Here is a 7,891-nt window from a genome sequence, read left to right as displayed (position 1 = left end):
TTTCCAGCTTTCTAGAGTTATGGACACTTGCATCAGGTAATACAAAAGAGAAAATAACAGTCATGCAATCACTACAGTGGTTTATCTTGTTGGACTAATGGGAATTAGCTTAATTTCTAATTATTAGGTTTTAGAAACAAAGGTATCATGAGAAATAAGCCCTATCTCTAAAAACAAAATGAAGACAGGAAAACTGAGAAAAGAAACTTGTTTTTGATATTTGAAAACTGAGTTCTACAAAATGAGCTTATCACTAAGAGATGGGACTGTGGGACTGGATAGTGTTTGTAGAGAAGATTTATCGCATGGCACAAACATCTGAGCATGATTGATGAATGGAGATGGTAATAGTCAAGCTGTGGCTGAGGAGTAGTCACATCCCTGCCCACTCTTGGACAGGACATTATGACAGCGAAATCACTGGTGTCACTGCTTCCTTTTTCAGTGCTGTGTGTAACTAGTAATCTCATTATCTGACATGAACTTTCAAACTTAATCAGCTGATGTATAGAAATGAAGGCTTGTAATAAGCTATTTGCAATTAATTTCTCTAGCTATTTTATGAAATGTCAGGAATAGTATAACTTTTTGTGAAACCATACTGATTCATACTGATCAATCTCCTCTTGGCAAAATGCTAAGTAAACTTAGTTCAGTTTCATGTTCTCTTCATTTTTTTTTCTGTGTAAATTGATTTATCAAACAATTTTTCTCATGGTTTTGCAGTACTAGGATTGAGTCCAAGACCTCATGCATACAAGGTAAGCATTTTACACCTTCAGGAAAATGTATTTTTAACTAAGAAATTCAGAGTTTGGTTTTACAAATAAAGTGAAGTAATACTCTCTAATATTTAGCAATTTTATCTTTATAAAGAATACTTCAGATTTTAGTGATAATTGGATATCAGGTAACTTCAATCATTTTAGAGAAAGTAGACTAAACAGAAGGATTCAGGTTTTAGAATATACCAATTTCATTTTGCAGATATAATGTTAATATTCACTACAATAAGTGTAGATAAGATTTTTAATTTCTTAACTTTTCAATGTCTGAATGCATTTCATGATGAAAGCACAGTTTTTATACAAAGATTTTCAAAAGTTTATTTGATATTTTTTTCTCCTTTAGGTTTATGAAACATACAGTCCATATGGCAATGATATATTGTTAACTCATGATGTTTAGTTATAAAAAATATACCTTAGTTCACTGTTCCTTAATAATCAGTGTTCACAAATATAAAATTGTATTCTATTATTTGGCAGATAAATATCTATAAAAATTGTCACATTATTTGAAGATTTTTTTTTTTTTTAGTTCTGAGGATCAGACAACTGTGTGCTTTCATGACGCTTATGCTGCTGAAATAAATCCCCAGCCTGAAGATCATTTTAAGATATTTGAAATGTTTACTTAAGTCATTTATAATCTTACAGTACATTAAGTACTTAATTTCAGATTTTGTACACTAAAAAAATTCTTTTTTGATATTTTATATGTTGTTTTATGTTATTTTACACGTTATATATATAGTTTGTATGTTTATGTTATTTTATATGTTATATGATATATGCTATATATATCATATACTTACTATTATTATCTTTGCTCCTGATAAAACAGTAGGACATATGAATATTTAATATTATCACTTTTTTGTGAGATTTTTATATTAAACACAAATTTTGCAAACAAGAACAAATACTGTTAACTTCACAGTAGATATTGGGTACATTTACCCAGCAGAAGTACGATTTATTTAATTCAAAGCACATATTCATCACATAAATAGGAAAGAAGACATGAAGTTTTAAACTGAATTCTTTATCCTCAGTCATAAATAGAATGATCATTCAGTATAATCTTATCAGTATTATATTCCACATAATATGTTCAGTGGAACATATGATTATGAACATGGAATTAGATATGTTGTGATTCATTAAAGGCTTGTACAAGTAAACCTAAAATTTTAAAAATTCTGATTCTATCTAGACAACCAAACTTCTATCTAATTTCTTCAAAATTTTTATTTTGAAGATATTTTGCAATGATATTTTTATAGTATCAAAATACTTCTTACTTTATGATGTTCTAAATAAATAAATAAGTATTGGATTCCATATAACATTAAATGATCATTTGCTGTTTGGTGAAGAGATGAATGTAATAATTCCATGGGTATCACTAAAGTAATGTGTTGATTACATCCATCCATTAATGAGCAAAGCAAATTTCTAACCTTTATATTCTTCCATTTAAAGTCTTTTTATGAGAAAGTAACATGGCAAAGAAATTTTAATTATATCATAATTATATACGCACTGCATAATAACAAAATATGTTCTGAGAAATGCATGAACAGGTGATGTCACCAATATGAGACTATCATCTAGTGTATTTGCACAAACGGAGATCTTATAGCCTACTCAACATCTGGTCTATGTGTTATATATCATTGTATATGTGGTCTGTCATTGAGTAAAAAATGGTTATGAGGTACATGAGAGTATATGTGTAAGTTTAAATCGAATGTAGAAGAACAGTGCTTAGAATTATTAAAGCACATCAGTTTCAATTGTGTGCGAATAACAATGCAGACTTAAAACAATAATAGAAAGAACATATTCTACACAGAAGACTATCATACTTGACTGTCAAAATATTACAGTATTTTAATTTAAGATATTCTTGTAAGGTAACAAGAACTTTACAAGAATTTTTAATTTTGGAAAAATGTATCATCTGCTATAAAATTAAAAAGTGGAAGGCAGATTTTCCTTTCTAAATCAGTTAGGCATTACCTGTTACACTGATTTCATGGAAAATATGGAGGAAATCCCTAAGAAAGAAAACTTGATGATACATTGTAGCTCCTCTTTACCTTGAATTTTTTTCTTGGGGTGAATTAAAAACACGGTAAATATTTGAATGTAAATATCTATTGCATTGCTATTATTGTCCCTCTTGTGACATTTAGCTCTTCACCAAAGTCAAAATGAATGTGAAAGGTAAACATTGTGAATGGGTTGGGTACCTATACAGACAGTCAAGGCAGCACAACAAACAAAAAAAGCACTTCCAGATCCGCCTCAGACAGTGGCAAGAATGATGGAACAAGTGTGTTTGAAGCAGCAGGGTGTAGTTTGAGGAAAATTAATTGCAATTGTAACCTGTCTTTTAGTGTAACAATTTTTAAAAATTTAAACACACTATATTTTTAATTGCAGTTTCAATTACATTCTTGTAAGAGAATAAGAAATCAGATTTTAAAAAATAATTAAAGACATTACTAAAACTTTGCACATTTTTCAGCACAAGAAAGTTGTTTTAAGGCAGGCACCTTGTGAGGTCTGGCATGTTTTCACTGCACCAGAAAGGTATCCCCACATTTTTCAAGATTTAAGTGAACTTTTGCTGACAGGCGTTCTTAGTTGTCATTCCCCGCTTCTCTCTTGCAAACATCCAGACTGTTAAATTTGATTCCAACCTGTCAACCATTAAGTGACAATAATTATTTCTCAAAGAGTCAAGGTGAGATGTGACAATCATTTCCTATCAATGGCCTTTGCAAGCTTCATAAAACCTTCAAGTATCTTTATCTTTCTACATTTATTCACCAGCAAAGAAAAACTGTTCTACTGTAAACACTGATGCACATATATCTCAGTGGTACTGTATATTTTGAAAAGCTAAAAAGAATTTTGAACATTTTCACCATATACAAATAATCAATGTTTGAAGAGATAGATATGTTTAAACGTGATTTAAACATTATACAATGTGTTCATAAAATGAAACACAAGATATCTTGGTTTTTAGGCCTATATTTCTTATACTGTGTTTCTACGCTGGTTTGTTTTGATTGATTTTATCCTTTTTCACCCTCTTTAAAATAAAATAAAGATAAATAGATACTATAGTAGTATGTACATTTTTATGTACCAATTAAAATACATTTAAATAAAAATAATACAAGACTTAGAAATGCATTTGTTTTTGTGCTCCCACTAGAGAGACTTTTAAAGCATACTTGAAATATTGACAGCTAGCACGTGTTCAAGAAGTTAATATCTTCATATTAACACAGGTCATTACATGGCCTGGACTGAATCCTACAAATCAATAATTATACATTAAGCTTGATATAGATTTTCTCTATTTTCAACTTTTGGAGTTGTCATTTTTTCTTTATGTGTGTTTCCTTATATTTTATTGAAGGTGATATTTATAAGTATAGGTGATCTTTCTATAATATTAGTAATTTTAATTCTTAAAATTTTTCTAGTTAATAGAAAACATTGTAGTTAATAGTTTATATAAAATTCTCAATTATTTCACAGGGAATAGGTACCCTCATGGTATAATTATAACTTTTCAAGTTTAAAATCCCTAAACTACTAAAAAATTCTTAAATATCTGGAAAGGAAGTGGATATTTGAACAGAAATGTGACGTAAAACAAACCTTGTATGTTTAGCTATAATATAATAGTGCTTCCAGTATTTTTATGGTGACTTAAGGAATATATTAGTCCTAAACTAGTTGTTAGGCATAATCTCCATTTCCTGTTACTCTGTTTGATAACTCCTATGTCTTTTCATTCATTCTTCATCATCATTAATTTATTACTTCAATTATGGCTTATTAGAGGGGACACATCATTGCTGTTTAAAAAAAAGTCTTTAGTATCTACATACTAGAGACAAAAAAAAAAAAAAGAAAAAAAAAAGAAGAAGAAGAAGAAATGAAGGAATGAGCCATGCATATCCACACGGGAAAAGTGCTCCAGATAAAAAGAACAGTAATTATAAAATACTTTGAGGATAGAGTATTCTTGAGTTTCAAATGTAACAGGCCCAATGCTAATGTGGCTATGGCAGAGGTGTGAGTGCTAGAAATGATGGTCAGTGAGAAAGAAGGTGATCCAGACACATAGTCCTTGTAAGTCACTTTATGGACTTAACATTTGCTTTTGCTGTAAGGTGAAGAACCAGGAGTACTTTAAAAGTGTAGAGTAAAATCTTACTTATTCTTTAGGAAAATCTTCATAGGTTGTGTAGAGAATAGAATGAGTTTGGTAAGACTAGAAGGGATAGACCAGGAGACTCAGGAGTTTGGCTAGTGTGGAAGGTTCTGAGTAGTTCATATCAAACTGTTTCTGGAGGCATTTTAAAGACCCGGCTGAACGAATTAGATTTAAAATGTGAGAGAACTTGAGACAGATTAAGAAAAATTACAAGGTTTTTGACATAAGCAATACAACAAACAGCACCTATTGATTTCCTGAGAGATGAGCTTGTATTTTAGATTGTTAGAAGAATTTTTATTCTCTTATTGAGGTAGAAAACTGGTAGATTCAACAGCTGGATTTTAGACATACAGATTTTGACATGTTTATCACGTCTCTAGATGGGGACTCATGTAAGTCTGTTTAACTTTTCTTACAGGACCCTCAAGCTAAGAATGATTTTTGGCTTTATAAATGGTTGACATGAAATTTGCATGGAATTAAAAAAATTTAATTTTATTCCTGGAGGAGGATTGCTGTGCCCACCTTGGCTTGGACCACCATGGTGCCTATGCCTGGCATGCTCTTCCTACGTGCCAACCCAGAGGACCACCACACCCAACTGGCTCAGCATGCTGCCCTCGGCTACTCTCCCCATCCCTTAGACCAAACATTGCTGTGAATGTTTGGCTCTCACTCTCACTCCCAGAATCTTGAACTGCAGTGGATTGGCCATGCTGGTTTGGGACTTAGTAGCCCCTCATTCAGTCAGAGGACCTTGGCAGGTTCTGGTCACTATGTACCCAACAATTGGATGAACAAAACCCACACAGTAGGACCCTAGGATAACACTGCTGACAGTTGTGACTATTGGGACTGAATAACCAGATATTGGCCCAGAAGGTGAAAATGACAAAACAAAAAAGCAAATGTAATCTCAAACATATAGTCCATCAGGAGCAAGAACAGGTGACAGCAAAACAGTGGACTTTAAAAGTTAACACCAGAAATCTGTGAAAAGATAGCAAATGAAATAAAAAAAAAATCCATGAGGCCATAGAGGAAATCAAATTAGAAATAATTTCTCCTGTAAAGACAAAAATAACAACCTTAGTAAAAGAGTTGCTCAGCTAGAGAAGAAATATGTTAATAAAATACAGGAACATGGGAAATTGATTGAAATTTTGAATGAACAATGTAGAAAAAAAGCACAATCCATGAAACAAATTCAAAGCAATATCCAAGAAACAAAAAATTCTATTGAAAGCTGGCAAAATTGTTTAAATGAAACTGAGGATAGAATTTCAGACCTTGAGGACAGGATCACACCTAGCAATCATAAAAGGGTAGAACTTATAAAAACAACAAAGCATACATGAAATCACAACCAGCAGCTTCAAGATGATGCCAAGAAAAACAATATAAGATTAAGAGACACCATGAAGATGCAAGAGTCAACACAAATAACATACATAAAATATTCACAGAAGTATCAGAAAGATTCCCAAATATGGGGGGAAAATCTGATATACAAATAAGTGTGGCATATAGAATGCCAAACAGTCACAACCAACATAATCTATACCCAGACATATAATAATTAAGATCCCACCATACAGCATAAAAATAGAATATTAAAAGCTGTTAGAGAAAAGACACAACTTACCCAAGGAAAGTCTGTTAGAATCACAGCAGACTTTTCAGCACAAACCTTCAGGTTAAGACAAGCTTCAAGTGAAATATTTCAAACTCTAGAATTAAAAAAAAAAAAAAACTTTCAACCAATACTTAAGTACCCAGTACAAATTTAACTTTATTAAAGTTTGATTTGAACAGATTCAACTCACTTTTTTCCTCATGTTATTTTTTCTACAGAATCAGAATTTTAAAAATCTGTTCACATTCATTATCTGACAACTGACAGAAATTTTGCCATAGCCTGATGTTGATGGTCTTCTATAATATGTAGCTTGAATTGTTGGAAATTTAAGCAGCAGCTTCTGCCTCATTCTCAATCAGGAAGTGACCTATTTTTGCTGATTCTTTAAAGATTGTATTTATAAGATTTAACATATTATATGTGACTTTTCATGTGTATACCAAGGCCTAATCAAAACTAAGCTATCTGCAATGATGATAACAAAATTCCTTCAGGCCAAGGAATTAGATGATGATTCATGAAGGGGTATTTTAAATTCCTCAGATTGCATCATATAAGGTCTGGTTTATTTCAGTTGAGGAAGACTTGTCCTAAGCAGTAATGACACTGTTTCACTTAGTGTTTGAGCTGCCTGTTGTGCTCCCTGTCTCTGAGGCTATGCTGGATCATCAGAAGTAGACTAGAGGAAGAGTTTGTATCATCTGGGTACTTGTTAGACCCAAAAGAAAAATTCAAGTCTTTTTTTTTTTTATTAAGTTTTAAATTTATCATCCTATAACTCTTAACTAGAATGACGATACTGAGCTCATTTCCTTTCAGAAAACAGGGCAGAAGTATTGGTATGTTAGCAAAACAAAAGCCTTCCATTGCCACAAACAGAATAAGGAAGACTGAAAAATGATCCTCACTCTTTTTGAGAGCTGAGCTCAATTTGTTTTGTGTTCATTTAGAACTGTTAATATTCAAGGACATAGATGTGTGCTGCAATGTCTTATTCCCTCTGCATTTATTTTAATACTATTTTTCATTATCCCCAGTTTCATAGATTTTAGAATTATGTACACACAGGAACAACTTTAAAACACATTTAATATGCAAAAGTGTATTTCCTTCAAAATCTTTTATATATAGTGGAGCTTTTTGCCCTTTTCTAAAAAAATAGACATTTGGGAGAAGAAATGATCACATCCCCAGCAGCAAGTTAATACCTTCTGAGCT

At 31.7% G+C, this 7,891-nt stretch overlaps 1 long non-coding RNA gene across 1 annotated transcript; it reads right to left on the bottom strand.

The window, feature by feature from the left end:
* Positions 1-1,726: 1,726 nt before the first annotated feature.
* LOC134472600 (uncharacterized) lies at positions 1,727-7,146 on the bottom strand. The gene is made up of 3 exons (XR_010042485.1): positions 6,861-7,146; positions 6,680-6,764; positions 1,727-3,493 (listed from the first exon to the last, which is right to left on the bottom strand). It is a non-coding gene; the product is annotated as an uncharacterized LOC134472600 (long non-coding RNA).
* Between the last annotated feature and the right edge of the window lie 745 nt (positions 7,147-7,891).

The sequence above is a fragment of the Cavia porcellus genome, unplaced genomic scaffold (assembly GCF_034190915.1).
Source record: "Cavia porcellus strain 051 isolate PalLab524CR breed Dunkin Hartley unplaced genomic scaffold, mCavPor4.1 scaffold_24, whole genome shotgun sequence".
In the NCBI taxonomy this organism is placed as follows: Eukaryota; Metazoa; Chordata; class Mammalia; order Rodentia; family Caviidae; genus Cavia; species Cavia porcellus.
The sequence above is the reverse complement of the archived record's forward strand: the minus strand, read 5'-3'. Positions and strand labels throughout refer to the sequence as shown.